A 396-nucleotide genomic window follows, 5' to 3' on the forward strand; every position below is an offset into this window, starting at 1 on the left:
GTGCGGGGGAGGCCGCGGTCAGAGAAGGGGGGGTGCGGGGGATTCGCCACCACTCAATCTAAGGGAGCCAGAAAGGGAAAGACCCTCCCCTGGTAACTAGCACCAGAGCTGGGTAGGGGGTGATTCAAATCTATTAAAAGTGCCATAAACTTTAGAAGGAAGGATGTGAAGGAGGGGAAAAAATAAGAATAAAAAAGCCAGGGTGGGGACGAGTGGACCCACCTTGAAAAGCCCCCAGAGCCTCTGCCCCAGAAGAAAAGTTTCTTCAGGGTAATTAAACTATAAAGCAATTGAGAAGTGCAAAAGTTGAGCGCCCCCACTCCCACCACCCTCTCTCCACTACCCCCCATAAAACAGTAAAAGGGAAAAAAAAAAAAAAAAGGGGGGGAAGAAAAA

General features: G+C 49.5%; 1 protein-coding gene across 1 annotated transcript in view; it reads right to left on the bottom strand.

Moving 5' to 3' along the window:
* The window catches only part of HOXB8 (homeobox B8), a 1,672-nt gene that overhangs the window by 451 nt on the left and 825 nt on the right, over window positions 1–396 (bottom strand). The gene's annotated exons all lie outside the window — the stretch shown is intronic.

This window comes from Tupaia chinensis, unplaced genomic scaffold, assembly GCF_000334495.1.
Source record: "Tupaia chinensis unplaced genomic scaffold, TupChi_1.0 Scaffold144171_2, whole genome shotgun sequence".
NCBI lineage: Eukaryota > Metazoa > Chordata > Mammalia > Scandentia > Tupaiidae > Tupaia > Tupaia belangeri.